The sequence below is a fragment of the Acyrthosiphon pisum genome, chromosome X, assembly GCF_005508785.2.
Source record: "Acyrthosiphon pisum isolate AL4f chromosome X, pea_aphid_22Mar2018_4r6ur, whole genome shotgun sequence".
Lineage (NCBI taxonomy): Eukaryota > Metazoa > Arthropoda > Insecta > Hemiptera > Aphididae > Acyrthosiphon > Acyrthosiphon pisum.
Window position 1 is genome coordinate 49806838 of NC_042493.1, and position 8739 is coordinate 49815576.

Genomic DNA, 8739 nt, shown 5'->3' on the forward strand with positions numbered 1-8739 from the left:
AATTTTATATAATCTGTGTGATTGTGTCCTGTGATAGCATGGTTTAAGTCATTTGAGATAATAATATAGTAATTAGTAATAAACATCAATACAATACATTATACTCAATACTCATTATAGTCATTATACTTAAATTGTGCTTGAATTAATTAGAATCAAAGTATATTAACTTAAATCGCGGTCGTCATGAAAAAATAATCGTAAATGTTATTCAGCAATCAACTTACTTATGTCTCTTTACTCTTTACCTAACCTAACAGCTAACATAGTAACATTACTACCTATTTAGTATTTAATGTCTATACTGTTTTATGTGTTTATTTTATCCTGGATCTGTAGTAGTGTAGTGTGGAATGGAATGTGGATACCTACTGGATAGCGGATAGTGTTGAACTGTGGACTGATTATTGATGTGAATAATAAATAATACACCATACCTACATGACAAATAAACAAATTGTAAGTACACCTAAAATTGTAATTAAGTACCTATTAAATGATAAAACAAAATACTGTTAACAAATTTCAACTTAATCATAGAATCTTAAATAATATAAAATTGTATTAAACAATATATCCTTATTCTCTATGTGTTTTGATTTAAAAAAAAGTAGCATTTCTACTTTATTGCTGCTAAGTCTACTTCGACGGTCACTGATAAGTAACCCAGCTTTTGAAAACACGCGTTCACAGGGCACCGATGTACCAAGACGGCAGTGTTTTTCTGGCAAGCTGACTCAAATATGGATAATTATACTTGTTATCCTTCCACCATTTTAATGCATCAGTATTGCGATTCTGTATGGCATCTTCTAAGTACCTCTGTACCTCTATAATTGCTCTAGAGGTGTTGGTTCCTGTAGGTTGAACTTGGGCCACTTTTGAGTCAATCGAACTCCAAATTGAAAAACCTTTTTCATTTTCTGTTGATGTAGCGGTAGATGTAGGTTCATTGTCTGTCCTGATATTATTGATGCAGTTTTTTCTATAATGTCACATCGAGGAATGTACAGTGGGCCAAAGTCTTACTACTAATAATGCAACCCCAACGATCTCTATCCTGCATTCCAAATAATAATTTTTCTACAACTTTGTTTACTCTTGGATGGTAATTTTCTTTTTGGAGTTGGTTGTATACATTTTTAAGCCCTTCTGATAATATAATTACTAAAGAAGCTGTCATGTATTTATCTCCACTTACAGCTCTTGTAGCCTCTTCAAAAGGTCGTAACACTATGCAAAGTTCTCTTGTTACTTTCCATTCTTCGACACTTAGTCCTTCAGGAGGATTATCTAACAAACCTAGAGTTCCACGAATAGAGCTTTCAAGTTCAACCATACGCTCAAACATATATAGGGTTGTGACATCCTGAAACATATATCGGGTACTGACATCCTGAAGAAGCTTTTTCGGTTCTTTTGCACCATTACTTATTTGGTAATTATTAAGTTTTTTATTTGCAGATGTACTTTTTCTGAAATGGGTCACAATCGTTTTAATTTTTTCTATAAGGTTAAATTCAATTCTTAAAGCCCACTGAACAATCAAATTTAACGTGTAAGCAAAGCATCTAAAATGTTTTAACTCAAGTTTGGATAAAGCACTTTTTATGTTGTTTGCGTTATCTGATACTGCAAAACAATTTTTTTTTTCTAAATCCCATTCTTCTAATGTCATTTTTATTTTTATGCTTAAATTTAAACCTGTGTGGCTTTCAGAAAATTCATGGCAACCAAGCAAAACAGATTTCAGACTGAAATTTTTGTCAATAAAATGAAATGTAATAGCGATATAACCCATATTACTCCTGGATGTCCAGCAATCAGTAGTAATTCAACCACATTCAGCTTCAGCTTGTATCATTTCCTTCGTTTCATTTAAACATTTTTGATACAATACTGGTATGTATACTTTAGACAATGTATGTCGATTCGGAATCATATATGAAGGATTTAACAGATTAACGAAATGTCTGAAGCCTTCGTCTTCAACTATTTTAAAAGGTTGAAAATCTTTTGTAATCATTTTTATAAGTGCATCATCAATTTTCTTTTGTGTGTCAAATGTCATTTTTCTAGGTAAATATTCTGAAATGTTAGTTTGTTTTCTTTTACAGATATTAACTATTGGACTTTGAATGGACGTTGATGGAGTTGGAATTTCATGAGATGTTGATGCAGTTGGATGTTGAATGAGTGTGGTTGGAGTTGTGTTTGGTATATTTAAAGAAGATGTGGGAAACTGATTACTAGAGGTTTGACCTGGATCGTCAACAATTTCTTCGTTCGACTACAGAAAAAGAAACTTTAATTTAATAATTTAGTGAGTTTAGCTTACTATACTTTACTTACTATTCTTTATTTAAAAATTATAAAATAAATGTACCTGTTTTGCTGTATTTATTTGTATCCAATGACTGCTAGAATAATGCGTTTTTAAATTAGTTACACTAGTCTTAAAAGAATATTTTTTTTTTACAAATATTGCATTTTGCAAATGTTGTGTTTTCTATCACTGTAAAATGAGACCAAATATCACTTGTCTTACGATTCATGTTAAAATAATTAACCACTTTACAACCAAATTATTAAATAGAAGAACTAGACAGTAAATATATGTGCCAGTGTTTACCACAGACAATGCAATATTCAACGATGATGTACTGGGGTAGAATGTGCTCATTTTATTACATGAATTGTGTCTTAGGCATAAGAGTTTGTATTTGAGTGAACATGTTAATTCTTGTCTAATAATTGCGTGGTATTGTTTGCATTTTGTACTATGTTTAATATACGTATGGAAATAAAACATATAATACATAATTTTATCATAATAATTTTTTTTTCATTCAATATTTCAATACATCATTTTATCATTATTATTTTTTTTTCATATACTACATCTTTTTATTCTCTATATTATATTATATTATTTGACTAGTTTTAATGCATATAATATTTACCTAGGGTTTAACTAGTTTTAACTCGCACATAATATTTAACATATATTTAAAATAAACTTAATATTTTGTTTTAATGACGCTGTATACAATTATTTAAGTACAGCTATTGAGCTATGCATATAAATTGTATTAGTAGGATGTATTTCTAATGAAATATTTGTGTTAAATCTTAATTCAGTAAAATTTAAAGTTACACTGCAATCACCATTAGTATGTGTGATCCAGGTGAATAGATGATAGTTAAATTAAATAAACTTAATTTTTTTAACTTAGTCAAGTTAATAATTGTCTCCATATTATCTTTAAATTTGCTGAGTTAAAAGTATTTTTAATAATCATTATCATATAAAGTTTTAACTTAGGTATCTAACTCAGTTTAATTTTACTCATTAACTTGTTATTTTTGAAGACAAGATACTCAACACCCTCAAAACCCAGGTAAAATCCTTTGCTGCTCGCCTACAAGGCCTAGAGCAGATAATAGCAATAGTAAATTAAAAATTTAAATTTATTCATCTTATAGCTTATTTGGTATTGCTGTTTGTAACGGCTTTAGCATTAGCTATTAGCTACTAATAAAATAGGAAATTGAAAATATGCGATAATATCATATCATCAGCTGTTTTTTTAGCAATAGCAATAGCTGCTATTTGTCACTGCTATTTTACATTAGTAATAGCAATAGCTATTGCTAAAAAAATAAATAGCAGATTACCATCACTAGGCTAGAATGTAGACAACATTATTATTGTTATCTTAAAAACGAAATTAAAACAAATTTATTTACTCATCTACGGACCCATGGTTAAGAACCTATGATGTAAAAGATTCTATGTTATTACAAGACAATACACATAAGAATAAATTAACGCTTGTATGGAAGGGACCTTTTGAAGATTTAGAAATATTGGATACTGAGAATATACCTAATTATTCAAAGAAGAAGAATGAAAGTAACAGTGCATAAAAATGATGTAAAGAAATATCATGAGAATCCCATTTGATAAAAATAAAAATGTTGTTTTAACTATATAAAAAATATGATAATAATAACAATAGATAATAAGAATAAATTATTTAGGGAAAAATAGAGGAATTTCGTACTGGAATTTAAACGGGTTTATGGAAGTGAACCCCGCCATATTATTATATTAAGCCCAGATGAATTTAAACTGCCAGATTACGGAGAAAGAAAATAGAGGAGCTCATTGCTATACGAAATATACTCAATTGTCATGACGAACCTGATATACAATAAATTAGACCTTTAGATACGGTTCGCGATCGGTATCATTATGAGGATAAGAGGAAAAATTCTTTTTTCTAATTTAAATGTTCGTAACCATGTCACAGGGGTCAGTTTCATGGCGTAATCCATAAATAACCGCCGCGCCCATAACGCGCCTTTAGGTATATCAACAACATAAAACCATAAGAAAACATAATATACTAACTGCTTCATATAGTAGATAACATTAACAAAATAAAATTAAACATAATATAGGTACTATTAAATAAGTAATAACATACATATTATACAAAAACTTAAAAAGTATAAAATATTTAAAGTTTAAAATAGTTATTAATAATCTAGGTATTTAGGAACTTTTGGAATTATTTAAGGAACTAGATTCGGTTCTTTTTTTGTTTATTTCCAAACAGGAATAAACTGTTGTAGAGTTACCCAATAGTTTAGGAGCTTCATTCATTTTTACATCTTCCTCGGGGTACTAGCAAAATCCTCTACTGTTGGCAATTTCCAATTTGTTTTATACATCACCATAGCTTTAACCTTTAAAAAAACAAAATATTGATATAGTATTACACACTTATTACATACCTAACAATTATTTTTACTTACTTTCAAGTCTTTCTTTTTTTTGCTTCCATTATTCCTGGATTAAACTCTCCTTCATACTGGACCATAACATCATCTCCAACAGAAAAGTTTTTCTTGAATTTAGTAGATTCATTTAAAACTTTTTTTTTAGTACTACCAATAATTGGTCTTCCACTTTCATTTTTTGTTTTGTTCTAAATATTATTTTTTTTTAATAATCTTTCATTTTTTTTTTTTTTGTAAAATTAAGGTTTCTTTTCCCAATTTTTCTTCTCTTTATCAAATTGTATATCATTCCATTTTTTGATGTTATGGCATATGGGATTTTGGGCCTCTGCTTTTTGGTTTCGTTGATTTCTTCTTTAGGCCAGCCATATTTGTATTTAATAAAAATAAGTTGTCATCGTTATGTTTATAAAGATGCTTTTCAACATATACTGAATCTGAATTCAAGATGTTTACACCTAATTCTTTCATTACTTCTTCATAAAAATTTTAATTAGAATCTCCTAATTAAATGGGCATATCTAAAATGTTAAATGGCTGACAAGCAAATTAACTTTTTTTTGTTAATTCATCTATTTCCTCATTACAAGTGTTCCATTTTTTTTCTAAAAACGATTCATTGCTGAGAATATTATGAATAATTTGATTCTTTAATATGAATTGTATGACTTTTTGGCATACAAAATATTCATCATTGGTTGGACATTCTATACTCCGGCCCACGAGAGTCCATATGTCAGAATGCGTCCGTCACTGCGCATGGGCACGTAGCCGAATAGAGGGAATGGCATCATGGTGGGAGAAAACAGACGTCATGTATTACTATATGAATGCGCGGTTTACGTATGGACTCTCGTGGGCCGGAGTATAGTTCTTGAATCATTAAATTTACCTCAGCTTGTCTATTTGGTATATATTTTGTATAATCAACAGCATCTAGGTTAAATGGAATCATACCACATTCTTTAAAACCATTAATAATCGACTCCGGTTTTACTTTGTCAAAAGCATTTTTAAAAATGTTCCCAAAGTTATTTTTGTTTATAGGACTTTTTGATATCAAATTATAAGCTTTTATGACTTCCTTCCAGTATGACTTCAAAGGCTTAAAAATTGAAACAAAACAAGGTTGAAGTATATATGTCGCATTAGGTAGTAGACAGTATTATATAATTTTTTTTCAATACAAAATTCTGATAATTCTAAATTTAAGTGGCTTTTATGTCCATCTAGATATAGGATAATATGGTACCCTTTCAATAGTTGCATAGTTGATGCAATAGGCTCACCGAAAAATAGTTTAATATATTAAAATGGGCGCAAATTGCGCGGGGGGGGGGGGTAAGGGGGCTTAGCAAAAGAAATGTACCTATGATAAATAACATGCAATGATGCTCCCATCATTTTAATAAGAGATAGAACGATATTATTCTAACTATGCTTTACGATTTATCATATTTATTTCATCCGATATCTATAATTCCCAATAAACGAAGGGCCATTTTATATACATTCCGGACGCGAAATTTGAAAACGGGTCATGGTCGGCTCATTTAACTAGCCCCTTCCACTGTCAAAATAAATGCATCCATATTATTACCACAGTATTATCATTTATAATTTTATCAACTGTTTAACCACGATAAAGAAAATTTCTTTCAAAACTTTTTGTGCCTTGTGGATTTAGTGATTTAATTTAGTGTCTTGTGCATAGAATCATAGAACAATAGAATAGTCCAGTCAATAGGGCTCCAAAAAAGACGTTGCCATGCATTACATATAACAAAAGTTATACCAAAGAAAAGAGCAGTGGGCATTATGTTTTCGAAAAGGCCTAATAACTAGAGGTCAGAATACAAATAACATAAGTGAGGCTGGTATGAAGATTGTGAAAGATGTCATACATCAGCGAACTAAGGCTTATTCTCCGGTGCAATATTTTATTTCATTATAAATGATTTAGATGCCTTTTATGAGATGAAACTTTTGGATATAGTTGCTAATAGACCTCCGCAATACCTACAAAATAAATATAGTCTTACTAAAGCACAGAAGAAGTATTTAAGATACAAACCTGTTGATACAAGCCCCATACTTTTTGATGTAACAAATATACTTCACAATACTCAGTACCTTGTGGATTTAGATCTTGGCCTTTGTTCATGTCCTCGTGGAGATACAGGGTTTCCATGTAAACACCAAATGTTCATAGCTCAGAAATTAAATATAGATTTGAGCATTTGTTTACCTATGACAGAGGACATGAAAAAAAATTACACATATTAGCATCTGGATGTTCCGCCATAGAGAGTGGGTGGTATGGTTCGGCTACAGACATGAATTATGTGGAATTTAATAAAGATAATAATAAAGATTCGGATCAAAATAGCATACAAACAAATAAACAAAGTAAACAAATAAATGAGAATATGGACCCTGAGATTAATAATGAAAATATAGATCAAACTTATGACGAAGTAATGGATAGTTTCAATAAAACCGTAGAAGACATGAAGAAAAAATTTGACTCGGATAAGACATATTTCTTACCAGCTATTAAATCGTTTGTAAATTCATACAAAAAAAACGCGAGAACAGATGCTAGTCTAACCTCTGCGATGGAGACATTTGGTAAGTACTCGGGCTTAAATCATACTTCCAAAAAACCAAAATTATGTAGCAACAAAGAAATTGGCACGCAGCCAACCGCTCGATCAAGACGAGTCACTCAAATTGGAGGAAGAAAAACATTAACTGCGGGCAGATGCCCTAAATGGAAAAATGTGACCGAGCATGGGTATAGTAGTAATAGACTGTCTTCAAGCCAACTACCTCGAAAACCATTTAACCCTATACAATTGCCTCCAAAACCACAAAAAATGCCACATTCCATAAATTATTGTGTAGAAGCAAATAAATCTGTAGGAGCCACACACAGTGCTAAGTAAATGTATTAACTATTAATTATTGATTTTTTACTTTTTAAATATATTTTTTAGTATTTTTGACTGACAATTTTTTATTGATTTTATTAATTTTTTAAAAACTTACACATATACTAATACATTTGTATTATTTTGTATTTTATTCTTTTCTTCTATTGTTTATGACTAATTAATATGACAAAATATAACGGCTCTAAACTGGTACACCAACATCTTTTGCCATTGGAAATCTAGTATTGTAATAATAAAAGGTGATAATTAAATGTACAAAAGGTTTTAATTTGGATTGTCAAATTTGTTTCAATTATGTAGGTACTTACTGAAAAAACTGTTCAGATGTAGACCTCTTTTGGCAACCATAGGCAACACACGAACTGACAAACTTACCATATTATGCGACAATATCACAGGGTAATATAAAAGAAAGGATTACAATATTGAAACTTTTACGTAAAAACGAAAACAATTTGTCACGAGTTATTCGTTATGAACATAATATAATATAATAATTAGGGCCCGGATTTATATGCATTCGCATGTTTTTTCTGAATAGTCCAAAAAATAGCTAGGTAAGCTACAAGTTTGATTTGTAATCAATAGATCCGAAATATAAAGTTTTATTTTGCATATTTTTGCATATTTTGTCCTTTTTTGACAGTTACTGCATATTTCTGTATTTTACGATTTTTTTATGCATATATACGGTTTTTTAATGCATAATATTTTGGTTATTTTTATTAAAATAACATATTTATATCTATATTTATAATCCATGTAATTTGACGAAGTCGTTTTCTTATCTTATCTGAGACATATCGGGATAAGTAGTAATCTGTTATTGAGTAGGTTTTAGTGAATCCTTAGGGCCTACAGGACGGTTTCAGATGAGGCTGCCTTTGTGCTAGCCAGCATGCCTCCAGTGGATCTCCTAGCAGAAGAAAGGTCTAGGAGCCAGACAGGCTGAAAACCCCGCACCGGGTGCCCC